This window comes from Heterocephalus glaber, unplaced genomic scaffold (genome assembly GCF_053883595.1).
Source record: "Heterocephalus glaber isolate CG9 unplaced genomic scaffold, H.glaber_assembly_v1.0 deba00001481, whole genome shotgun sequence".
Taxonomy (NCBI): domain Eukaryota; kingdom Metazoa; phylum Chordata; class Mammalia; order Rodentia; family Bathyergidae; genus Heterocephalus; species Heterocephalus glaber.
The window spans coordinates 28,900,379-28,927,523 of record NW_028258317.1 but is presented as its reverse complement, the minus strand read 5'-3'; the positions used below and the strand labels follow the sequence as shown (position 1 = coordinate 28,927,523).

The following is a 27,145-nucleotide window of genomic DNA, read 5'->3' as shown; positions in this document are numbered from 1 at the left end:
CTCCAACCCTCCAAATTTTAGAATTAAAAACAAAACAAAACAAAATGCTGCTTTGGACAGTGATATTGCATTGAAAATATAGAGAATTATGTAGAACTGACATTTTAACATAATGTATTCTGAATATGGTATATTTCTTCACTTATGTAGATTTTCTATAATTTTGCTCAGCAAAATTTGTACTTATCTCTGAGAAATTCTTATACATTTTAAAATTTATTTTTAATTATCTAATGCTTAAGTGTTATTATAAATGCTTTTTTTCAATTTGGTTTTCCAGTTATGTGCTGTTATTGCATAGTTTTGTTACAGTTGGGCCAAGAATGTCCTCAAAAGACATATATGTTCAAAAGTGGGGCTTTGGATATGGAGGACTAAACTTATCAATAGATTAATCCTCTCTCTCTCTCTCTCTCTCTCTCTCTCTCCCTCTCTCCCTCTCTCTCCCTCCCTCTCTCTCTCTCCCTCTCCCTCTCTCTCTCCCTCTCCCTCCACCCTTCTCTAGCCATCATGAATTGATTAGCTTTTCTCCTGTTATGCCTCTCCACTCGGATGTTTCTACTTTAGAGGCAGCCAACCATGGACTGAGACCTCGGAAATCATGAACAAAAAAAATCCTTCCACTTTTAAGCTATGTATGACAGATATTTTGTTCCAGTAACAGAAAGCTAATACACATAGAAATGAAATTGATGTTTGTATGTTCCCCCTAAATTCGGTGTCACTGCTAAATTCAAGTGTTGTTCCCAGGATTATTTTGGGTAAATCACATACACTTTCTGTGTATACATTTATATTGCCTTTTTTTCTCTTTGCTTGCTGTAATTTATTGTGCAAGCCACAACATTCAGTACAATGAGTAGGCTTAGATCTGTTCTGATCATAGATAAAACAATCTATTTTTCAATATTAAATGTTAGCTACTGTTTTTTATCAAAATGAAATAGCTCCCCCACTGCAGCTATTTTGCTGACTTTTTATCATAAACGGGTATTGAATTTTATTTTTTCTGTGTATATATGAGATGATCATACAGCTTTTCTTCTTAATCTGTTATATGGTATATGAGTTGACTTTCAAATGCTGAAACAATCTTGCATTCATTTGTAAGATAAATTCCACTTTGTCATGATATGCTATTTAGTTATACATTTTTAGATTCAATTTCTAATATTTGTCAAGATTTCTGCACCATTTCAATAACTATGAGTGATACTGAGCTGGCATAAAGGTTATGTTAGCTTCATAAAGTTCAGAACCATTTCTTTCTCCTTTTTCTGAAAAAGTTTGTGTAAAATGGTCACTGTTTCTTTCTTAAAAGTAGGACAAGTTGAGTGTAGTGGTGCACACCTATAATCCCAGCCCTCCGGGAGACTAAGGCAGGAGGATCACAAGATTAAGCACAGTCTGGACAACTTAATAACTTAGCAAGACCTTATCTCAAAATGAAAAATAAAAAATGGGCTGGGAACATAGTTCAGTGTGAATACCCTGATTTCAATCTCTAATACTGTGAAAAGAAAAGAAAAGAAAAAGAAAAGGAGAGAGAGAGAGAACGACTAAGATACAAAGAAAGAAGCAAAGAAAGAGAAAGAACAATGGAACTAAAACTTTTCAGTTAAACAACCTAGGTCAGAAATTTCATTATGGGAAGATTTTAAATTATAAATTCCATTTCTTTAATAGTTAACTGTTATTCAGAAGAAGTTGTTGAATTTTTGACACAAAAGTTGTTCATAGTATTCTTCATGTGCTCATCATCTGCAATGATGGCCCCTTCTGCATGTATTACATTGGTAATTTGTATTTTCTGTTTTCAAACATGTATCAGTATATCTAGGGCAACTCTATTTAACTGGGGTTCTATGAAAGAATGAAGTCTCAATTCTGAAAGGTATACATTGTGTAAAATGAAATAAACTTTTTATGGATCTAAAAAGCATTCTATTATATGTAACTTTCTACTTACATAGAAAAAATAGACAAAAATCTAAATATATCTCTTTACATTTTAAATATCTAGAAGAATCCCAGTTGAAAAAACCCAGTTCTCAGTTTTTATCTATCTGCTCAGAAAATCAATTTTTCTTTTACTGATTTTTCTACTATTTACTTTGTCTCATTTTTTTTTTTCAGTCTTTATTTCATTCCTTCTATTTACTTTGGGTATAATTTGCTCTGCTTTTGCTATCTTTTTAAGATGCAACCACAGATGGCTGATTTTAAACAGTTCTTTCTTTAACATTTTTCATTATAAATTTCCACCTAAATAATATTTTTTGTGTAACCTATAAGCTGTGATGCTTTCTGCTTTATTATCATTTGGAAAATTATTTTCTAATAATTTTTGTAGTTTTATGTAAGGTATGGATTACTTAGAAGCATGTTGAACACTAAAAACACACATTGGAGAACAATCTGTTCAATTAATGGTGCTCAGAAGATTGGATAACCATGTACATAAGAATGAAACTAAACCCCCACCTCTCTCCAAAAATCAACTCAAAATGAATTGAGGGCCTTGGAAGACCTGAAACTACAAAACTAATAGAATATATATAGAAAGAGAACTAATAGAATATATATATATTCAGATGTACAGTTTGCAAATTTTTCTATTCCATGAGTTGCCTTTTCACTCTATTGATTGTTCTTTCATTGTGCAAAAACTTTTAAGTTTGAAGTAATCCCACATATCTATCTTTGTTTTTGTTTCCTGGGGTTTTGTTTTCATATCCAAAAAAATCACTGCCCAGACCAATGTCGAGAAGCTATTTCTTTATGATTTCTTTGGATAGTTTTACCATTTGGGGTCTTACATGTAAGTCTTAATCCATTTTGAGTTGATTTTTATACATGGATAGTGGTCCTAGGCAGGAAGCCAGTGTTAAATATGGTGTTTCTTTATCCTAAGCATCACAACCCTAAGCTATCTGTTGTCAAATGTCTGAAAAGAGGTTCTTTGTATATTTTGTCCAGTTCTACAGTTCTTTATAGCAAAAAAGAAGGTCCAATAACCACTTCTACATTGTGGCTGGAACTGTATTTGCACTTAAATATGGTACATTATTTTATTATCATAATAACTCTAAGAAATAGGTAAATATATTAAGTAATTTTGCAGGTAAGAAGATCAAGGTTAGATAAGTTAGCTGCTTTCTGTTACCCTTTCAGCCCCTTAAAGGTAAAAAATCACATTCATTTTGTTGTTCAATGCACTTGAAAGAGTCCTTGGTACACAACAAGTGTTCAATACATAAACTTCAGCCAGTATTGTTTCCTTTATTATACATATGAAAAACCTTAATTGCAGGGAAGACAAACTGGAGAAATGAAGATGAAACTAATATGGTTAAGTTTGGGGATTTGCAAACTGCAGATTCTGAGCTCAAACTTACCAAATTGTCTTTTAAATAAAGTTTTACTAGAACATAGTCATGCTCATTATGTATCATCTGTCTGCTTTCTCCCTGCAGTGGCCAACCTGAATAGTTAGACCTACAAAGCCTAAAATATTCATTATCTAGCCTTTGAATAAAAGGATTAGCCATCTGTGACTAATGGCACAGTTACAAACTTTTCACCTCATTAAATTTCACAGCCACCCTACAAAATAAGAAATAATATCATTATCCAGATGTTGACTTTCAGACCCAGAGTGGTACTTGCCCCAGGTCCTATGGCTCCTAAGTAGCAGGCTATAAGTTTGAATTCTGATATGTGAGACTCTCATACTATGGTCTTTTTTATATGTAACAGTCAAAGAACCTTGAAGACAAGTGGAAGATAGATGATAAATGAAAGAGCCCTTTTTAGTGATTTGCACATTATCGCAAATGAACAAGTAGAACCAAATTTAATGTAAGCTATACACCCATATTTATACACTATAATAAGAATAATTACAATTATTGTTATTTGTAAGAAATCTTTAATATCCCAATTCTCAAGCTGGCTAAGAAGTATATGTGTGATGTGTGTGTGTTTTATACATATATGTATGTATGTATTTAATTTATATGTAGGAATATATGTGTACATATGTGTGTGTGAATACACATATGCAATTTGATTTATTTCTTATAGACATTCTATGAAGAAATTTTTGTAGGTACAAAAAAGAAATGTTTAGAAGCATTATATCTGAAGATAGTAATTGTTAAGTCAAGGATTCAGCCTGGTATCCCTAACACATCGACTGTACCCATACCTCTTTCTATTCTTTCTAAACTCACTTTCCTAGGTTTTCATGAGCTCAGACATTAGCATGCATGAAGAAGTATGCTTTGTGGTCCTCAGTGGTCATGCAAAGTACCAAAAGCCCCCTGGCCAACAGCTTGCTGAGCCTCCTTGATGAACATCCAAACATTTACACCCAGCACTGTCAAATGCGATGCTTTTCTTTCCCCTGTTTTTTAAGTGCTTTAAGCTCTGAGCCACATCATTTAATTTTAAATTATTTTCTGATTTCCTACATGGGCTGAGAATGAGAGTAGTCCAGTGAAGAAAAGTGGTAGTGACAATAAATGAGAAGGGAAGCATTTGAGAAAATCTTTTTCTTCTTTTCAAGAAGAGATGTAATAGTGTTTTGTATCAACATGACTCCTTTTTTCAGATATAACAAAGTTAGAGAAAGTGTTGGTACTATAAATTGAGAGTTCAGGAGGTGATTCTATTGACCCAGTCTTTTCACTGGGATTGGTATTATAGACTTCCCACACAGAAACCAGTGAAGAAGCATTTCTAAAGTAATTTCATCTTTGCCAGTAGCCCTTCTCTCCCTCCTTATACTTCTTCCCTTTCCCAAGATTTTCCTAGCTTTTTCAATCTTCTGCTGCCTTTTGTGTATAATCCCTTCCTCAATCTCAACAATTTCCCATTGTGCCCGAGATCAAGTCATTCAGCAGATGGAGTCAGTGGCCTATCTCACCATTTGCCCAACTAGGTTTCCTAATAACTAGTTCAAAAGAGAGTTCTTTGATAATGAACACACCAGTAGATATTATACCCACACAAACATAGAGAATGTCAAATTTATAGAACCAACAATCTTATGAAATATAAGATACTGTGCCTATAGATGATTGTTGAAGGATTTTTTTGTTCATATAGAAGTAAAGAGATACAGATCACAGTTATCCCTCATGGATGCTCTAAGTCATCTTACTTTTTTTAAAGTTGTCTTATTTTTACAAATGTTACAAAGGTGAGAAATGCTAGTGGATGAAATGTGTAAAACCTGAATGCAAATGTGAAATCTCAGCCATCCAGGAAACTCCTAATGTCTTAGGAGTTCTGCAGTCATTTCTCCAATAATACATATTGCACTTATATTCTATCCCAAAGGGACCAGAAGTGTGTCTGATAGCTGACAGGAGACCAAAGAGGGAAAAAAAAAAAAACAGCAAAGAAGTGAACCACTAAGTGGGACAATAAATCTCACCAGGTATATGTAGCTGACCACCATTTCAGCTACATCTTAACCAAAATTTTTAAATTGAGTCTATTGAGAATTTTCTCATTTCATTGTGGGGATACATCCTTGATGTTATCATAATATTAACAAGGAAATCTAGGTTCATTTTAGAATCAACAGCTGGAACATATCAATTCCATCCATAAAGCAAAATCTAACTGTATTTCTATATTGGTTGCTGTGTAGAAGTTTTCATCAAGTCCATTAGATGATGCCTAGCCTAAACCAGCTCCCTCTCTTTCAGCTTGCCCAGTTCCATCAAGGTCATCTTTGATAGCACCCAAACCTTAAGATAACTTCCCAATTCTCATTTAATTCTTTAAATGCTCAACAATAAATGGCCCAATAATAAATGCCTGTCTAACAGAATGTATCAGTAGCCAACTGGAGCTACCTGGAGAAGTAGCAGCAGTCAGAGAATTTTGACAGCATCAGTTAAGAGTCACTTGACTCTAACCATTCCTCTCCTCCCTGCCTCAAGAGCTGTGAAAAGGAGGTAAGACAAAAAAAAAAAGTAAATGAGAAGACCATACTCTCTTTCACCAAAGGTCATTTTGCCCAAGATTGTTGGGTCTGAGCTCAAGAGACAAAAAGAAATGACATTGGAATTTTAGACTCCACTGTCTTGGCTTTATTATAATTAAAAAGGCTCAAAAAGCTGTGAGATCTTCTTAAAGTGTTAATAGAAGACAAAAATAGAGTAATTCAGCAGAGCATGTTTAAGATAAGGACTGATACATACTAAAGACTTTTTGAAACTTGTGCTCTACTAAATCTGAAGTATACATGTTACATTATATTTATAACAATTTATGTAGCCAAGATACAAGCCTAGACCAGTGCAGAAAACTTCTGGAGTAACATAAGTCTGGTTTCAAATCTCTGTTCCTTAATACCTCTGTGAACTGGATTATTTTACATCTCTTGAGTCTGTCTTTATATCTATTAAGTGAGAATACAGTCCACCTACTGCACAATTGTCATGAGCAGCACTTTAAATAATGCATAGAAGGTGACAAGTACAGGACCGCGGAGTTAGTTTAGTAGTTCTGCCACCCGCCTCGCAAGCACAAGTTCCTGAGTTCGATCCCCGGTACCAAAAAAAAAGTGACAAGTACAATACAGGAGACATAATGATCACTCAGTTAATCATTGTTATTATCACATTTGATTACCTATAATGTTCTTCTTTAGGTCCCACCTCTTTATGAATCTATCCCTTACCTCCATATTTGAAAGCTTTATTCAAGTATTCACCAGTGATTGTCGGGGGGGGGGGGAAGTGGGCATTCTGCACAACTCCCACAGGGCACTTTTATATAGAAATAAAAGAAGGTTTTGGCTGAGTATCTGAAATTGCTTTGCAACAATTTAAGCTAATCGATAGTAGGTTACAAATAGTGAATTTCTTATCTCCTCAACCAGGGATGCTGCTGAATAGTGTTACATTAACAGCAAATACAGGTTTGGTGTCTGATAGACTGAGGTTCAAATCTCAGTTCTGTCATTTATTTTGACTACATGTTGGTCAAGTTGTGTAACATCAGGCTGTTCCCTTAACATGAAAATTGGTCCTAATATCTACCAGATCAGGGTTTTCTGAAGATTAAATGTTATGAGAATCCCCTGCACAAAACTGCCTCGGTCTCCAGGGAAAAGGATAGAGAGCTGGTGGACTTATAAAGCTTTACAAAAATGTAAGGGTGTCACTGTGCCTGCCAGTATTACAGAAGCTAGCAAGTCAGTAGCCAAAGCCCGTCTCAGAAAAGCGTATTTTGACACAGGTATTTATAGGACAGATACTTGTTCTTACACTTGCAATATTGTCAGGATTTCACAGAGAGAGAAGCCACTCTAGACAACCTCTAAGATCCCTTCCAGATCTACAATTTCCATGAAAGAGGTAACATTGTAAAATAATAGCAACTAAAATATTTAAATTTAAGTAAATTATTTTCCTGTCATAAATAAAAGAATGAATTTCATGAAGAAATAACTGACAAGTGGAATATTCTAAGGGAGAAAATTCACATTTGAAGATTTTGATTGTAAGTACCATTTTTTTTCAAAATGATGTGTTGACCTTCAAAAGAAAGCATTACTCAGTATACAGATACTGGTTTACAGAAACAGGTAGATTTCTGAGTTTAGCACATAGACAAATAGCTGTGCTACTTTAGCAATCTACAAAATCTCTGTCACTCATATTTCTCAGGAGAAAATAACACAAATAACATGTTCTATCTACCTCACAGCTTTACTATTGGAATTTTATAAAGTTTAAAATTATTAAGTTTTTATAAATAATATATATTATTGAATTGATTATATAGCCCTCTTACCACTTATCATTCAATTTTTTTAAATTCTTACTATATGCAAAGCTCTGAGTTAGTGCAGTGTTTAAGAAGACCAGAAAACCTTGTTCCCAGGCTCCTTTTAATGTAGAAAAATAAGTAGTCAACTTCTCTGAGTACCAAAAATCATGCTTTGGGAACCTTCTCTGTTTTCCTAGCTGAGAATGATGGTTGTTCAATGTGCTTACAGTATTTTGATTTTGTAAAATTCTGATTTTAGAAAATCCTACCCATTTGGGAGAATCTTTCAAGTGAGAAATTATAAAGAGCCTGTGGGACATGAACAAATCTGGCAGAGTGAGCGATGGGAAGACTTGTTCATTCTTGGAATTCATGTTGATCAGTTATCTTGGTTCTGAAAATAGATACAACTATAAATATCTTTAGGAGAGAGAAGATACAGATCCACTAAGGAGGGAAAACATGAGGAAAGGAAGACACCACATTTTCCTACAAGATCTGTAATGGCATAGCTAATATAAATTATGGATTGGCATGGGAGTAAGAGAAAGAAAAGAGCACGGATGCCAGAGTCACTTTTACAGACACTGTCGTGGAATCAGGCAGAATATTTATATAAAAAGAAAGAGCTCAGAACCCAGATAGGACTTTCAGAGATATGCACAATGCAGAGTTAGGGAGCAAGAAGAAAATCCAGGGTTTGAGACAGAGATTGAGCAAAAAGGTAGAATGACTTACCTTGGAAATGAGTGCAAAGTTTTTCAAGGTTTCAAAACAGGTAATCAATGTACTGTTGAGCTCCTTATCCAAGAAATATGTAAATGAAGGAAAAGAAATGAGAAGGTAGCTAAAAAGAAACACCAAGATCTTGCTAAAAGGTGAAAGACAAACTCATAGTTTGGAAGTCTACACTGAGGGTCAGTTTAAAGATGCCAGAATGGGGGAATAAAAAAAACAACAGTATCTCAGATGGGCTCCAGCTTCAGAGAAAAATGAGGACACTCCTTTGAGCTGGATGGGACAGTAAACATGAAGGTGGAAAAGTGTTGGAAAAGAGAAAGTAAACTCTTATGTTGCTAATTAAAAATAGATTGGGGAGTCATTTATCACTAAGAAGTGGATTTCAGAAGAATTAAGATATTTTGGAGTAGCTATTGATAGTTAAGTGTTAAGTAATCACCCATGACTAAGGAAAGAACTTGGAGCGAAATAGTAAGTGCTGAATTTGGTAGCAATCACAAAGTAAATGTTTTGACTTGCTTCTATGTGCTAGGCACATGCATTTGGAGTCATATATGCAGGGTTTACCTCTCTCACTACCAACACCCTATGAGCAAGGCTCAGGAGTACATAGTCATTGTTTAGAAAGAATGAGAGGTAACCCTGAAAACAATACTGGCAAGAGTTTAGAGGGCTGGGCTACTGATGAAATCTTTCTCCAGATTCGAATAATCTTTCTTGGTTTATGCTGACAAAAACTACTATCCTCAACATTTCTTAAAAATTACATCTGGATCTTAGACATCATTCCAGTTAGAGATCAGGCAATGAGACAGAGCCCCTCTGCCTGCATTGATTTCACATATTTTGGTCTGTGTAACACATCTGCACTAGTGAGATTTCTTTTGTTGTATAAGGATATCAACCTGAACTACCTTAAACCAAGGAGAAATTATATGGATCCAATAGCTAACTACAGCAAAGGGGAGGTGTGGCAGGGCTGTAGAAATGGATGAAACCAGGTATATCAATGAGGATCCATCTACCCATGCTGTCTCTAATCATTCCTGAATTTTATTTTCTCTTACTGCAAAATAACTCATTATGGGTAACATGTCTCCGGACAGTTGCCTAACTTCCCTTATGATCAATTTCTCTCTCTGACCCAAGGCCAAAAGTCTTGGAAGAAGGATGTGGTTGTGATTTCTCTTGGTCTTAGGAATAGGACAGGAACTATGGTTGACCTGGACCATGAAAGTGTCCATCCCTGGCCACTCAGTGATGGTTATTAGAAGGCAACTCAGGGTATGTTAGAAGTTGTCAATCGGAATAAGGAAGGACTTATTCCCAAAAAGGAATGAAAAGATAAGTGTCCTTAGTATAACTTGAATAGATATGTCTGACCTTTTTGACAGTTTAAAATTCAGTAGGTATGGATTTCTTTGTATTTATCCAAAATATTTACAAGTAGTAGAATACATAAATAAATTGTGCTGTACTTATGCAGTGAAATATAATACAGCAATGAAAATGAATAAACTATAATACAGCTACATCATACTATATCACTGTATTATGGATAATCTAACAAGCATAACGTTAAATAAAAGAAGACTTATTTAAATAACCTCCTAAATTTTTCCATTTATTAGAAAATTAGTTCTATGATATTAGAAGTCAAAACTTCATATGTGGATAGGAGGGGAGTTACCAAGGGGCTGGTAATATTTTGTTTCTTGATCCAAATAGTGTCACATGCATAAGTTCATCTTGTAACAATTTATAGCATTGTAATTTGTGTGCATCTGCATTATGTTATACTTAAACCAAAAGGGTTTTTCCTACAAATATTTTTGTTAGCAATGAAAATGAAAAAAATAAATCCACTGAGTTCAGTTTGAAGAAATGATGCTACTATTAAAAAATTCTCTATATAGTTCTTTCTCCTTACAGACTGGGAGGCGAAGGACTGGGAGTGCTTGATTCTATATCTTGTTGATATCTAGTAACAGATTCAGAAATATTGACTATCCTTGATTTCCAAAAAAATATCCAGAGGATTCCACCAACCTGAAATAATATACACAATCCCTCCAGTATGTATTTTTTTAACCAAAGGATAAATTCACTCATTCATTTGGCATTACTGACCAACCAATGTTCTTAGTTTACTGGCGTGCAGCCCAGTGAGTCCTGGGATAGAAATATGTACAGAATATTGTAGAACACATATAAGAAGCCATTTTGTGCTGGGTAAGTAGGTCGGGGTGTCTTCATGAAGGTATATTTATATGTGCACTAGATATTCAGTGGTTAGATAGGTGAACTGGTACAATACTCCCCAGACTGAGTCTCTGATCACATGACTTACCCACAAAGTGATATGATTAAGCTGCCTGACTTAGCAAAAAAACTCTGTGCTTCAAGTCCCTTAGCCATAAATTGGGATAAATTATGTGAATATATGTGAATGCTTAGGAAGGTGGTGGGAATGTATGGTGGCATCAAGGGCAAAACACAGCTCCAGGGATGAAGGCTGTCCCAATGAGGAGGAGTATTTTCTTCACTGGTACTACGTAGAATTACAATGTGTGGTGGTCAGGAAAAGCAAATCTCCTTTTGGGTTTTATCATTATTTTGAATTCTCTATGAATGATGCAGACCTTTATTGCCTACACCTGAAGCAGATATTCCCACTTCCCTATTCTCTACACCCTACACTACCAGCAACATATCATATAATACATAAATGCTTGCTAGTATCTTTGATATTGTTTAGGTATGGAAAGCCATATAGGAATTCTCCAGGTCTGAGGGTAGAGACTAGAACAAGTAGGTAAAATGATTATGTTCATTCAAATTTTCAGTTAATACCCAACCTAGGGAGAGAACTATGCTTTCCTGATGACAGCAGTGCCATCATTAGGAAGGAAAGTGAATCATTGTAAGGCTTTCCTGATGGGCACCACTGAAGGCCACTTATAATTTCACGTGAGATCTTTCTGCCTATAGTTCAACATGTTTTCCCAGTCCTGGGCATGGTACTTGGTTGCCTCTCTGCTCTGGGGAGTCAAAGATGGTTTGAAGATATCTGTCCTCGAGAGCACAATTCTTCCAATGAGCTATGTCTGTGCAGTGCTTTTTACTGCACCAATGTGAGCACCTACTTTCATGATAAGAATAATCAACTGCTTTGTCTTCTAAAGGGTTCTTAATGCCAACACTCTGTAGTTCTTCTCCATGAGTAAAATTAAATAAAGGGAGGAACAAAGCCCAGTTTACTTTAAAAATAGGGGGAAAAAATGTGTAAAGAGAATTTTATCTTAGTTTTTCCACCAATCTTACTGGATGGCCACCAAAAGCAGAGGATCTACTTATACTGAGACCAAGTACAGCATTGTAGGAGTCCACCTATGATGTAAGAATTATCTCACTGATGAGTCTCAGGAAGACTGAATGGAAGAATTATAAGAAAATACTGTACCAGCTACCAGCACCTCATGTAGGTGACTTAGCAAAATAAATAAAATTTGAAAAAAATCTCCATTTCTTCTAAAATTTAAAATAATAAATTTAACTTTCACTAGCAAGTGTTATTATAACTCACCTCTGACTCTTCCTAAGGAGAGGTCCCAAAGTAGAAATCAAAACCAAACTCACAGCCACCTGCCTCCACACTACAAAGTTGCAGAGGACACTGGACCAGCAGACCACTGTACTGGAGCTAAACAAATTCTCAGCATTTAAAGAAAGCCTGCCCAGAGGTAGGGCTACTGAGCTACCATTCCACTGCTCCTGGTCCAGAGGAAGGGGCTGCCCGGCCACCATCCCTCCCACTCCTCCCAGCCCAGAGGAAAGGGCTTTTGGACTGCCATCCATCCCGCCACTCCTGGCCGAGAGGTAGGAGCTTCTGAGCAGCTGTCCCACTGCTCCTGATCCAGAGGAAGGGGCATCTGGGCCGGAAAACATCCCACCGCTCCTGACCCAGAGTGCAATGAAATTGGAGATTCATAGCAAAAGAAACTGGAAAAATTTCATAAACACGTGGAAATTGAATAATGCACTTCTGAATAACAAATGGGTCATAGAGGAAATTAAAGAAGAAATCAGACAGTTCCTTCAATTAAATGACAATGCCAATACAACATATTGGAATCTATGGGACACAATGAAAGCAGTCTTATGAGGGAAATTCATAGCAGTGAATAATCATATTAGGAAAACAGAATGAGCCCAATTAAACAACCTCATGCTGAACCTGAAGCTTCTAGAAAAAGAAGAGCAGGACAAACCCAAAGCTCATACAAGAGAGGAAATTATAAAGATCAGAGGAGAAATCAATGCAATGGAGACTAAGAGAACGATACAAAAAATCAATGAAGCCAAGAGTTGGTTCTTCGAAAGAATCAACAAAATTGACAAACCCTTAGCCAACCTTATCAGAAAAAGGAAAGAAAAGGCCAAAATCCATGTAATTAGGAAGGAAAAGGGTGAAATTACAACAGACTCAGCAGAAATCCAGAGGATCATCAATACCTACTTCCAGAACCTATATGCCAATAAGATAGAAAACACAGAAGAAATGGACAAATTCCTTAAATACATATGAATTACCAAAGCTAAATGAAGAAGACCTAAAAATTCTAAACAACCCAATATTAACCAATGAAATTGAAAACAATTAAAAATTTAACAACTAAGAAAAGCCCGAGTCCTAATGGCTTCACTGCTGAATTCTACAAGACATTTAGAGAGGAACTGCTGCCACTACTGTTTCAACTCTTCAATGAAATTGAAAGGGAAGCAATACTCCCAAATTCACTCCTGGAAGCAAGCATCACCTTGATCCCCAAAGCAGAGAAAGACCCAACTGAAAAGGAGAACTATAGGTCAATCTCACTAATGAACACAGATGCAAAAATCCTTATTAAGATACTGGCAAACAGAATGCAGAAGATCATCAAGAAGATCATACGCCCTGATCAAGAGGGATTCATCCCAGGGATGCAGGGATGGTTCAACATATGCAAATCAATCAATGTAATACACTATATCAATAGAGTCAAGGACAAAAACCATATGATTATCTCCATAGACACAGAAAAAGCATTTGACAAAATCCAACCTGCATTTATGATAAAAACCCTACAAAAAATTGGAATAGATGGTCTCTACCTCAAACTGATAGAAGCCATCTATGAAAAACCAACAGCCAATATCATACTAAATGGTCAAAAACTGAAATCCTTCACACTAAAATCAGGAACAAGACAAGGATGTCCACTATTACCACTGTTGTTCAATATAGTTTTGGAAACATTAGCCAAAGCAATTAGACAAGAGAAAGAAATAAAAGGAAGAAAGATAGGAAAGGAAGAAGTCAAATTATCATTATTTGCAGATGACATGGTACTGTATATAGAAGACCCTAAGAACTCCACCAAAAGTCTTCTAGACTTAATAACCAAATTCAGTCAAGTAGCTGGTTACAAAGTCAACACACAAAAATAGTTTTCCTCTACATGAATGACAGACTCACTGAGAGAGAAATAGGGCAAATAATTCCTTTCACAATAGCATCCAAAAACTGAAATACCTAGGAATCAACCTAACAAAAGAAATCAAAGACCTCTTCTCTGAAAACTACAGCACTCTGAAAAGAGAGATTCAAGATGATATCAGAAAATGGACAGACATCCCCTGCTCCTGGGTAGGAAGGATTAATATAGTGAAAATGGCCATACTTCCAAAACTGCTATATAGATTCAATGCAATTCCAATTGAGATCCCAGCAGCATACTTCACAGACCTTGAGAAAACAATCCAAAAATTCATTTGGAACAAGAAGAGACCCAGAATAGCAAAAGCAATTCTAGGTAACAGAGATATGGCAGGGAGTATCACAATCCCCAACCTGCAACTATACTACAAAGCTACTGTGATAAAAACAGCATTGCACTGGCAAAGAAACAGACCTGAGCACCAGTGGAACAGATTAGAAGATGCAGAAACAACACCAGACACACTCAACCATCTCATCTTCGACAAAGGAGCCAAACACCCTCACTGGAGGAAAGATAGCCTCTTTAATAAATGGTGCTGGAAAAATTGGACTTCAACTTGCCAAAGATTAAAACTGGACCTATATCTCTCACCACGCACTAAACTAAAATCAAAATGGATTAAAGATCTAAATATTAAAATAGAAATTCTGAACCAGTTGGAACAGAGGTTAGGTAGAACCCTTGAAGATGTCGGTTTAGGAAAAGATTTTATGAACAAAACCTCAGTTGCCCATGAACTAGCACAAACAATCAACAAGTGGGATCTCTTCTTATTAAAAAGCTTCTGCACAGCAAGAGAAGCCACCAGCAGTGTGAAGAGACAACCCACAATGTGGGAAAAAAATCTTCACCTGCTCTTCCTCAGACAAAGGTCTACTATCTCGAATCTATAAAGAACTTAAAAAGATCAGACCTCCCAAATTTGAAGACCCAATCCAAAAATGGGCATCTGAAATGAACAGACATTTCTCAGACAAGAAAGTAGAAATAGCAAATAAATACATGATAAAATGTTCAACATCACTGGTCATTCGAGAGATGCAAATGAAAACAATGCTGAGATTCCACCTCACTCCAGAAAGAATGGCTGCTATCATGAAATCAACCAATAACAAACGCTGGTGGGGCTGTGGGGAAAGAGGAACCCTGCTCCACTGCTGGTGGGAGTGTAGACTGGTGCAAGCACCGCGGAAATCAGTATGGAGATACCTCAAAGAACTAGGATTGGAAGTCCCATTTGACCCCACTATTCCACTGCTGGGGATCTTCCTCAAAGAATTAAAAGTATCATACCACAGTGATATATGTGCACCCATGTTCATAGCAGCACAGTTTGTGATAGCTAAAACTTGGAAACAGCCCAAATGCCCATCAACTGGAGACTGGATAAAGAAAATGTGATTTTTTTCTAAAATGGAGTACTACTCAGCCATAAAAAATGAGAAATTAGCGACATTTATAGCTAAATGGATGCACATTGAGTAGATACTCTTAAGTGAAATAAATAGGACACACATGTATAGATACCAAATAGTTTCTCTGGTGTGAGAAACTGAAAGTGTAAATAAGGAATAAAGTATATAATAGGTAATGTAAAATGGGAAGAAAAGGGGCAAAGGGGAAGGAAGTGGGAGGGCTAGGGGAAAGGAAAAAAGGGTATAGAATTAATATGAGAAAATGGAAAAATAGGAACAAAATCTTTGTAAATAGGGAGGAATGGAGGGGTTGAAGGGAGGGCTTGGCAAGGGTGAAAAATAAGAACCAAGGGAGATTATGTAAAGGTGCAAATTTCCAATGATGAATGTCATTATATTGTATACCTAAAATGTACCAATGATTAGAATGAATAATCAATAATGCAAAATTGGAAGAAAAGGTCCAAAGGAGTAGGGGTAGTAGGGGGGCAGGGGAAAGGAAAGAAGGGAAAGGAAAAATGCTGAGAAATGGAAAAAATGGAAACAAAGTCTGTAAATAGGGAAGGGTGGAGGGGGCGAAGGGAGGGCTAGGAATGGGGGAAAAATAAGAACCAAGATGCATCATCTAAAGGTACAATTCCCAATGAGAAATGTAATTGTGTTGTATACCTAAAATGTACCAATAAAAGAATTAAAGAAAAGTAACCAAACTCAATAAGATTATCTAAAACAATAATTTAGAATTCTCCCGATTGGAGAATGTGGATTAAATAGAAAAATATTTAATCCACAGATTACCATTTTGTATTTGCAAACATCAGAGTACTATCCAAAAGAATATATACTTTGGTAATCAGCTGTCTATGACTGTGACAAAACACCCATGATAAACAATTTAAAGGAGGAAAGGTTTATTTTGGCTCACTGTTTCAGAGGTCCAGTCCATTATTGGCTGGTTCCATTGCTTTTAGGCCTGTGGCAAGGCAGAAAAGTAATAGCAGAAGGGCATGTTCGAGGAAAGCTGTTCATTTCATGGCAGCCACCAAGCACAGAAAGGGAGAACCAGAGAGGAAGTAGCTGGGGACAAGATATAGTTCCCAAGACCATCCCTTCAAGTAGAGCTCAAGGCCTATGTTTTTATCACTTCCCAATAATGCCATCAAATTATGAATCCATCAATGGATTGATCCACTGATAAATTTAGCACCTTCAGGACCCAGTCATCTTCTAAAAGCCCCACTTCTGAATGCTGTTGTACTGAAGACCAAGCCTTTAATACATAACCCTTTAGGGGACATTCCAGATCTTAATGTGTACCAAACAAAATTGCTTTTAAGAAGAATAAAACCCTACTATAAAGTATTCCAATAGGCAGTGGTCTCTAGCCAAGGCCAAATTACATTTCCCAACATAATGCTTAGAAGCTCATTCCCAAAGCTCTCGACCTCAGTTTGCATCCTGGTTCCTCCATTTGATAATTAGATGACCTTGGACATTTTAGCTAACCTTTCTGAGCTTCAATTACCTTGGTTATAAAATAGTGTTAATAGCACTACCTATCTCATACACTTTTTACTAAAATTAAATAAGATTTTGACAGAAAGCTTTTGGAATAATGCCTAAAACATAGTAAGCACTCCATTAACACTGGCTCCTATTTTTTACTCACTAACAATTACCTCAGTATAGATACCTGACCAATACCCTTGGGGAGGTAAGACATCAGTGAAATTAGGAAAGCAAAATGTAATTTGGCCTCTCAGAATGCCTGGGTAAGGATCCCATCGACCCCAAGGATTCTCAAAAGAAAAAAGCACCTCCTTCTCCAGTCAGAGCAGAGGTATCAGGCTGTAAGTCAGAGAATGTGGAAATTTCCCACACATCTTGAATGCAGCATTCCCAAAATTATACTCATTCTCTTCTCAGCCATCTCCCACCACTTTTTGTATCCCCATTCTCCCCCTTCTGCTCCTCTTATTTTTTATATCTCAGGACTTGAGCCAAACGCCCAGGAGTCAACTAACATTTAATCCTCCTGCAGTAGCCCACCTACCACTAGGACCTGTGATACATACCTTGGAAAGAGATCATTTTTGTCTACTCATCTCCAGCACATAGCTGCTGCTCTATGTTCAGCCAACACTGTTTCTTAGCTTCTCTGCTGCAATAGCCTTCTTGCGTGCATCTCTGCTTCTATACTTTCTCCAGGCCAGTCATTCTCAACAAAGCCTCCAGAGCAACCTTTAAACTTGAAAAAACCAATCATGGCACTTCCCCAGTAAAAAGTTATTTTTCTTTTCATCCAGTTCCTTTGATTCCCACAGTCCTATTACATCTTTTTGTCACACAGAATCTCTGCAGGGTCACAAATCCCCCACATTCCCTCCCACTTTTACATAGCTCTAGTCACAAGCTCCTTGCTCTGCTTAGTATTCCTTCATTGGTTCATTGTCTACCCAGAAATCTCCAACTCACTGTACAAGGCCCAATTCAAATGCTGCCACCTCTCTGGAGTCTTCCCTCACCTCTACAGGTCCCCAACCCGGATGCTCTTTCTTTCACTCATTTATGTGGAATGCAGCACATGCAGAGCTCTATAAAGTAATCTTTTCATCATTTTATAATGGTTTGCTCACAAGAATATCCGCCAGCACTGAGATATTACAGACCGTGATAATGTCTATAATAACAGTAATACTTTTCTTTTGTTGATAATAGTGGCTATTAATGTTGAATCTTTGGTAAATTCTGGAGACTTTTCTAAGCCATTTACCAGCTGAAATACATAAACCTTCTGTGTTTATTGTTCAAAAGGGTCAGATACTGGTAATTATATGTAGTTCATCCTAAAACACACATCGTTTTTATTTGATTTCACCACAGCCTTAAGAGCCAGATATGTTATTATATCCATAAAAATTGAGACTCAGAGGTTTTAAGTAACTTTGTCCAAAGTGATACAATGAGGAAGAAAAGGAACCAAGACTCAACTCTTGATGTTCTTAATCAGTATTATATCCTGACTCCCAGAACTCTTTGTTTAATTGGCAGATTAACTAATGAAGCAATGATCTTGGGGTGCCCAAAGATAAAATGCTGATTGCCCCAATCAAAGAGGCAAGTTAAGTGTTCGGCAAGTGGAGGAAAGGTGTGAGGTGAAGCAAGTTTCTCAGCAGCAAGCAAAGGCTGTTAAATACTGAAATGAGTTAGAGAAGTCACAGAATCTCTTCAAGGAAAGGATTTCTTCCCCTCAATGGCAGATAGATTCTCATCTGTCTAAGATGGTTTAAATATAATCCTCTGTGAAGGTCAATAAATTCGGCTTGCCAAGTCCTTTCCAGGGTCCCTGTGATACTAGGATAGAGTGGCTTAATATGGCTCAGCACATGGCCTAAAAATGAGAGGGTGCTGATCCCCTAGCCAGATGTAATCTCTATCTCCTTTAAACACTCTCAACCTCTGACTCAACCTTCTTTGTGACATATGTAGTGATTTTTGTATGTTGTTCTAACATCTGCTAGAGGAAAACCCATTTAAAGTACTAAATGTGTACTTCATTTTGACATATCCCAGGGTGCCAAACATAATACTTAATGTAGTATTTTAAAAATTTGATCAAATTTAAAATTTTTCTCTTCTGAAAGAATCCTGTAGTATCAACTGAAAATAAGGCTGTAATTTTTGCCTAAAGTCGACTGACAAAATTGAACAACTCATACCATGATAACAAAGCTTTCTTAAGTGTGGTACAAATGTTATTAGATATAATCTCTCTTTCTTTCTTTCTCTTTCTCTCAGAATTATTGTAAGATATGGTCATTTAAGTGTAATTCCTTCCAGCTAAAGCATATGAAAGATGAACTATTATTTTCATTAATAAGAAAGAGATCTACCTAGATTACTAATACAAAATAGTATGTCCAAATATCTAAGCAAGTATCTAGCAATTTCTAGTTACTCACTAGCTCCTCAAAATAATTCTAAAAGAAGGTTTGTTGCATAATTGTCAATCCACAGATTCATGACTCTTCATAACGGCAATAAATAAGTACAATAAAAATTGCTCCAGATACTTATTGTCAATAAAAATAACAGTAATAATTACACTTTTATAGAACATTAAAGTGAAAAAATAAACCTTTCAAATAGTTTAGCTCATTTGATCCATATAACAGCACTCACCATTTATATCACCACTTTAGAAGATATTTACAGGAAACTTGGATCAGAGAGATGCAGAAAATCGCTATGAGTCACAAAGCTAGTAATAGCAGAGTTGAGACTGGAACTGAGGCATTTTCCTCATTCCAAATCTCACGATTTTTTCAAAGGATCTTTCTGTCTACATGGTCAACCTTAAAAAGACAAAATGGGAGAAAAAACACTTTTATCTCAACAATATCAAAAAGTAAATTCCAGGCAAATTGGCCAATTTTCTAAAGGAGGTAAACTTCTTAGTTTTGGTAACTGAGCTTTAATATTAACTCTTCCCATCTTATGGAAAATACCAAAAGCTAATATTTACTGAGCATTTACATATTGCCACTGTACTGAGTGCTTTACACAGAGCAACTCCTTTATGTCTTTTTTTGTCTTTTTTTTTATTGGTACCGGGGATCGAACTCCAGTCCTTGTGCTTGCGCAGCAGGCGGCAAAACCACTAAGCTAAATCCCTGGCCCTCCTTTATTTCTTATAAGTCAGGAAAATTGAACTTCCCATTTTACAAATGTGAAAATGCAGTTTAGAGAGGTTAAGTAACTTTCCCTAGGTCACATGGCTGGAAAGGTAAGGGGAAGATATGGATCTGAACCTTATCAAATGAACCTAGGGCTTTAAATCACTATGGCAATCTGCTGATGCCTTTGGTTCTCACAGCCTGGACCTGAGCAGCAGCAGGAGCTCCTTGGGAACATGTTAGAATGTAAGTTCTCTGGCCACACCCAGGCTTATTGAATCAGAAGCTCTGGAAGTGGGACTCTGAAATCTGTGTTTTAATGAGCCCTCTAAGTGCTTCTGAGGTGCAATAAAATATAAGATACACTGAGCTAAAGTGAAACAAGAATAAAGGGTAGATATTTATAAGGATTCAGCATACTGTCTATGCTATCAGGGAATGCAAAAAGAAAGTGAGAGAAATTGGGAACTAATAAGATTGTTGAAAAATGGAAATCTTCTGGGTGTAGTAAAGACAAAAAGGGAAGAAATAACCTTAACTAGTGCGTGCAGAAGCTGAAAACAGCAATGATGAGCAATTAATCAGGCCACGTGTTACACTGTAATCAAGATTAGAAAATTTCGGAAGGGCTAAATGACACAGAGTTTATTACTGCATGGTAAATGATCATTAATAAATGTGGCTGTTAAAAGAACTAAAGAGATGAATAATTGTAGAAGAAAATGTCAGCTGTAGAAAGAACAACTTGTGGCTGTAATCACTTGGAGAAATTACAGGTATGGACACAGAATCAAAAGAAAAGAATAGAAATTAGCTATGCTATGAGAAAAACATGGCATGAACTTGATAGCTCTTTTTATACAAAATCAAGGTAGTTACAAAGATACCATAAACTAGTTAATGAAAGTTTGAACTGGCTAACATTTCCACTGCTAAAAATAATGAATTAGCACAATTTTAATGGAATACTGTTCGGCACTGTTCCTTACCTCTGATGTGGAAACAAGAAGTGTAGAGATTATTTGACATGGAATTTACCTGGTCTTACTGGCTATTTCTTGGATTAATCTGGCTGATGACCTCTACTGACCTAAATTTTCCTACAGGGCTGATTCTGCACGTGAGTACTCCTGAAGACAGAACCAAGAACAGCTTCCAAAGTCACTTCATTCCAATATCCCCCATTATATCTCTTTAGAGGACTGTGTTTTCCAGGTGCAATGTGGAGGGGCTAGATAGTGATATCAAGAAGAAAAGAAAAAAGTAACCCTGTAATATACTTACAAGAGAACATGTAAAGAAAAGGAATTCCTACAGCAATACCAAGTCATACACAATACAACTGAAGGTTATTTTTTTCATTTGGTGGCTACCCCTAGAAACAAAAACAAAACAAAAGTCTTATCAGTTTTTAAGAAACAAATCAAAGAGAACACATTAATTAAAACTGTCAAAAGGAATAATATCCAATAAAGTTGTCTAAATGAGCTTTACCAACAAAAAGGTGTGCTCTTCTCTGATTTAGTTTTTTGCAGCCATTCTTAAAACCATATCGATAAAAATTAACTAAATGTATTGACTACTTATTATATGCCAGAAAATATTCTGTCATAGTTACTTTCTTTTTGCTGAGACACAATACCTGGCACCTGCAAATTAAAGGAGGAAAGGTTTGTTTTGGCTCATAGTTTGTAGAAATTTCATTCCATAGTCTGTTGGCCCCAAGGCAAGGAAGCAGGGCAGAAGCACATGGTAAAGGAGAGGAGGCTAATGGCATGGCAAGAAGGAACGGGAGAAAGAAAGGAGCAGAGAGGGAGGGAGATACAGTAACCCACCTCCTTTGACCAGGCTTCACCTCCCAACATCGTATTTAGCTATTAATTAATCAGTGGAGTCTACTGATGATTATCATGACACCATGATCTAATCACCTCCCCAGACCCCTATCTATGAGCACCTGAAACTTTGGGAGGACATCTAGATATAAACTCTAATGCATTCTAAACTTATTACATATATTTTCTCATAATTTTCACAGCAGTTCTATGATGTATAACTATCGTTTCTCTATTCCTACTTCACATTCACAGATAAAGAAATTGAAGGGAGCAAGTTAAAAGTACTGTGGTGTCTGATCTTTTAGAATAGTACCAAATAATTTTGGCCTCCCCAAATGTACAAGTGGCTCTGCTGATAAAAAGAAGGCACTCACATTCCCTGTCTTTGAACTTGTGCTAGATCTGAGACTGATTTGATCAACAGAAAACTCACAGAGAAATATCATGAATTTTCCAAGCCAGGAATTAAAGTCTATCAGCTTCCACATTTTGAAATCTAGCCACCACATTATAAGGAAGCCCAAGAAGCCATGTGGAGAGGCTTCTGTGGAGAAAAATCAAGACATCTACCTGATAGTTTCAGCCAATTTCCAGCACCAACTTGCCAGTTATGTGAGCGACCCATCTTGCAAGTGGACTCCTTAGCCCCAGTCAAAATACTCCAGCTGATAGGAAAAGGAAATCAGCTGTCTATGAACCTTTATCCAAATTGCAAAAATATTGGTTTAAGCAACTAAGTTTTGAGGTGGTTTATTACACATTAATATATAACTGAAGCACTGGACTACTCAAAGTAATTCAGTGGATGATTTATCATCAGGTAACCCATACTTTTCACTGTCAAATATAATAACAAGCTGCTAATCAGGATATACAATAATCGGATCCCAATCAGAGGCAAGGGTAAAAATGTGCTTATATAGACATTTTATTCAACAAGTATTATATGAAAAACTTTAAAGTGCCAAGTAGTGACCTAAATGCTATAGGTATAAAGTTAAATAATAAGAATTCCATCTTAGTTACTTTTCTCACGGCTGAGAAAAAAATACTACCTGACACCCAAAGTTAAAGGGAGGAAAGGTTTATTTAGTTCACAGTTTGTAGAGGTTTCACCATAATTGACTGACTCCAAGGCAGGGTGGCATGGCAGAGCGGCAACTGTTCATGGCCTACTGAAGGTAGAAAAGCAACAAGGGACCTTAGCAGCATCTTTCTGTCCCTTTTATCTTATCCATACTCCTGGGATTAGGGGAGTGACAGACCAATCAGTGTACTGATTTAGTAATCACTTTCCCTTAATCCCAGTCAGCTACCTCTGAAAAAGCCCTATGACCGCATGAGTCTTTGGGGTGGGGGGAGAGACACATCTAGACACAAACCATAACAAATTCTGACTCAAGGAACACTCCATCCAAAACCATTAAGCCAAAATTACAATTCCAGAAGAGATGGACAGATTGGTGCAAAATATTGGGTAATGTTTAGAATTACTTGATGATTGAATAAATACTATTGATTTTTTTGTTATCTACCTTCAAGTAAGGAATTATAGGCAAAATTTTGAAGTTTGGAGTAGGGGGCAGGAAGAAAAGATGCATTTAGAAGTACAAAATAAACTTGTATAGTATGACCACAATGCAAAATACACATACACACATAAAATGGAGGAAAGCAGGCAAAAATATTATAAATGGGTATTAGGAGAAGAAAATTTTCAGTCACTCAGTGACTTCAGTGAGAAGACACCCTAGGAATGTCAAGACTTGAGGAAGGATATAGATTAACAGTCACGGGTGAGTTATTAACAGAAACATTTTTTGGCAATGTCACTCTACTCCAGCCAAACTGCAAAGCAAATATGTCTTCCTCTTACTCTGTGGCTTTAGTTGGGCTTAGTAGGGAACTGATCTTCCACTCCAGACCACCACACATGTCTCTTCTCCCCAGAGAAGCAATCAGTAAAGCTCAAATTCCCTACCCAGGTGTTAGCAAGGTCCAAGGAAAGCAGAGCCTCCTACCTCTACTAGGTAGCAATGAAGCGAAACACACTATGGGTTGTATCTGGTCAGCACTTCACTTTCCTCACCCCTGTGCCAGTGGAGCGGAGTGAGGAGCTGCACCTCCATACCCATTCACTGGCAAGAGGAGGTATGAAGCTGAGTTCACTGGAACTCAGGACTTCCTTCCCTTCAGTGTATGGTGCCCAGCAGAGAGCTCACCTTCTGCCCCACACTGCAGAAGTCTTGAGCTGATCCTACACTCCTGCTCCTTGGAGTGTAGCAGTAGGGCTGGAGGGCACAGGCTGGATTTCCTGCAGTGAGGCAGTCAGAGGCTTCTGGAATTGGAGGAGCCCATTGGAAAGACAGACAAATCACCTATCTGGCCCTCAAGCTAAATGCCAACATAGGGACTACCTGCTACGAAAAAGAAGATAGCACCCAGAGTCTCACAACATAATATCCAGGATACAACAGAAAATCAACATACCAAAACACAGGAAAATTAAAACTTATATGACAAGACAATTCCACAGCTACCAATTTCAAGATTAATCAGATCTTGATGAGGATTCTAAAGCAACCATCATAAAAATGCTTCCATGAGCAATTGCTAATTCTCTTGAAACAAAAAGTAAAAACAATCACCAACAATACAATCACTTACGTTGCTAAATTTATATATCTGGCAATTGTGATTACGGCATTTTTCTTCCTTAAGGTACAGAAGTTGCTTATTTCATAACAGTAAGAGTAATTTATCCACCTGAAAAGATTTATAGTACTAACCCTTATTATCCAAAGAACCTGAGAAATTATTATATAATTGGATCTTCTAAGGAACCCAGTCAACTTGACGCCCAACATGTGACCAGAAATTAATATCATGTTTCCTGTTAGTGCCTTATCCATTTCCCATAAATTTCATACCATGTATTCATTTGCTTAACATCTGTCTCAAAATTTTAAAACCATTAATAAAAATCTTTAGGACAGAGTAACTGTAAGAAATAAATATTGTGAACATAACATTGTCTTTTGTTTACTCTTGACACCAAGAAAACTGTAATTCCTTTTTTACAGAAAAAAATTGTCAAATATTTGCTGAGGGATAAAACTTTGTAGAGAGAAATGTTTCCAATGATCTCTCTTCATTGAATTTTGGGTTTGAATGGTAAGAACCAAGAGGTATCCAAAAGTGTACCTATGCCTAATCCCTGCCATAAAGCCTAAAATTACACAGAACCTTGTGCATTAAACACTTTTCAATTTTTAGGCATTTTCTCTTGAACTGAGAACATTCCATGAGGAAGTAAATCTCAATGATGAGAGCCTTGTTAGGACTCAGGAAACTGTCTGAACCAGACTTCACTGCTCATTCACTGCCCTGTCCAGTGCAACTTTGGCAAAATCTTTCAGTCTCTCTGATTCTGTTCTACTACTTATTATCTAAACTTAGATAAGTGGTCCACCTATCTGGTCCACCTGGCAGAGTTAAGGGAAAAAAAAACAGTGCATATTTGGATGGTTTATACAATATAATGAGCTATATGCATATAAGCACTTACTATTAGCAGATAACCTTTTGTAGAAATTAGTAGAATTTTATACAAATTAGTTCCCATATCAGAAAAAAAATGCTCAGTAATAAAAAACACAAATGGGATTTTAAGGACTTACAGGAAGCTACTAAAAGGAGTTACAAACTATGAGAAAGGAAGTGAGATATTACCATATACAACTTTTGCCTGCACCTCAAGTTGTCTCTGCAGAGAGAGTTACCTGGAATGCGTGGTCCTTGCAACAGGCCAGTGAAGTATATGTTCAAGTCCAAGAGGAAGCCTGGAGCCAAATATGTGGTTTGTGCACATGACCTTGGATCCAAGGATGTGGGTAACCCCCAAAAGTGCTTCAAAATTAGAAACCCTCCAGTCAATACTGTCCCTGTGAAATGCTTTCCTCCTCATATATCACATTTGTTTAAAAAGGCATTCTCTGTCCTACTATCTCTGCACCTGGAGACTGCAGAGGTAAGAGGAAAACATACTGGAGTGAATGTCTGAAGTCTGAAGTCTAATTTTATTCCATTACTATCTTACTGTGTGCCAGACCTTGAGCTCATCTCAACCTCATTAAAATATTCATCTAAATATTATACATATTTACTATCTGAGGTTGGTAGATATTTTTCTAATTTGCTTTACTCTTTTTTTGGCATCTGCTTTTATACTAAAAATTGTACTGGTCTTATTTCCTGAAATAGAGTTTAATTTTCTTGCAGCCAAACTATATGTAACATCACTCAGAGTAGTGACTCGCACTATAGTTTCACAAGTGTGTATATGTGTGGATTCTTATAATTTTGTACTCCTTAGGGAGGAAGAGAAATACAACTCAAGTTAAAATAAAAACTTGTCCTCAAAAATGTTCTTTTATAACTGTTTTTAGTGATCTTTGATAAGGTTAGAATTTGAGATACAGCTAAGGTGGCAAAATGTGCCAAAGCACAGGGTAAAAACACATGTTTAACAGAGACTTGGTTGGCTCTGCTACTTAGGAGCTATGTAACTTTTATATAATTGGTAAATTGGGATAATATCTGGCATGCATATCATATTGTGTATGGCAATTAAATTTAATGAAAATTAAGTCCTTTTACATATAAGGAAGTCAGAACATGGTGCTTTTAGAATGATGATGGTGGTGATTACTGGGGACAGGGAGATGACCTAAAAGGAAGAGACCAACACTTTGTTCCAGCAAAGTCAGCCTCATTCTTTAAGAACAAGGCCATCTTTGGTCAGATAAGAGCTTTCAGTTCAGCTACACAGACCCTTCCAAGAGAGACTGGAATCTGTGATTCATTTCAAGAGTCAATCCATGACCTCCGGCTTCTTCGTAACAGACTGCAGCATTCCCTCTTACATGCCAAATTGTCCCCCATGAGTGTCTCCTGCAAATGCCATTTCTACATGAGGAATAAGGAAAGGGGCTAGTTTCTGGGTCCTAAGGTTATGGTCATGATAACCCTAATACTAATACTAATAATATAACGGCTATCATTTATAAAGTCCTGTCTACATGAACACTATACTCAGTACTTTACATATATTATTTTATTTAATCTCATCAACTTTG

The 27,145-nt window shown here is 36.6% G+C and overlaps 1 long non-coding RNA gene across 1 annotated transcript in view; it reads right to left on the bottom strand.

Moving 5' to 3' along the window:
- Nucleotides 1-21,539, bottom strand: part of LOC147825877 (uncharacterized) — a 510,141-nt gene extending 488,602 nt beyond the window's left edge. Inside the window, exons 1-3 of the long non-coding RNA XR_015440050.1 lie at nucleotides 21,454-21,539; nucleotides 19,676-19,848; nucleotides 17,569-17,741 (exon numbers count right to left, since the gene is read on the bottom strand). This is a non-coding gene — a long non-coding RNA (uncharacterized LOC147825877). The remainder of the gene's footprint in view (nucleotides 1-17,568; nucleotides 17,742-19,675; nucleotides 19,849-21,453) is intronic.
- Between the last annotated feature and the right edge of the window lie 5,606 nt (nucleotides 21,540-27,145).